Source organism: Dipteris shenzhenensis, chromosome 16 (genome assembly GCF_047967505.1).
Source record: "Dipteris shenzhenensis isolate YYH24624 ecotype China chromosome 16, Dip_SZ_1.0, whole genome shotgun sequence".
Lineage (NCBI taxonomy): Eukaryota > Viridiplantae > Streptophyta > Polypodiopsida > Gleicheniales > Dipteridaceae > Dipteris > Dipteris shenzhenensis.
This window is the reverse complement of record NC_141611.1, coordinates 22,911,112-22,911,906: the sequence shown is the minus strand read 5'-3', so window position 1 is coordinate 22,911,906 and position 795 is coordinate 22,911,112.

The following is a 795-nucleotide window of genomic DNA, read 5'->3' as shown; positions in this document are numbered from 1 at the left end:
TTCTGCTGCACTAGGTGTGCATTACTTGAGTTTATGTGTACATTATTTGAGCAAATTATTGGAGAGACTTTCAGGGATCCTTCTGCTGCATTAGGTTCCCACAACAAGAGAACCACTACTCGAATGTTTCAAAGATGGATAAGAAACAGACAATGAGGATATATCTTTCCAAATCCATGAGCAGAACAAAGAGTTTGCCGCATTAAAGCATTCTTTCATATTCAAAACAAGAGGTTCAAATCGACAATTAAAAAAAAATAGTGTGCTGATTTGTTACAAGCACAACCATTGGTATGATGTGAATGCTAGGCTTGGGGTCTAAGGTTTCAAAATCTTAACAAAAAAACAGATCCATCCAAAAGATGTTATAAAAGAAAAATAGGGATTGAGGCACAATAGCTCCCCCATGGGTGTACCCCCTTGTCAGTTACTTCCTTACACAAACTAAGTTATAAAGATGGGCTTGAAAAAGGCATTACAACCCCCGGTTGATCCTGATGGATCTAGGAAGAAGATGAAGATCACAAGAAAGTGCATATAATGACAACCCCTCCCCCGAAAAAAAACAAACAAACAAACATACACACACTTCCCACACACCCCAAAAAACGATGGCAAACGGCAGAATTGATTGAGGAACTAGGGGTCCAGCACAAATGCCTTACTGTATGCAGTATCAAAATAAGTATGTTGTTATCAATTTCTCAATAACCTGGGCTAGATTGGTTACCAACACAAAATGTCAGAACAACAACACAGGATATGCCCTTAAATGATTTACTTAACGCACCTTAC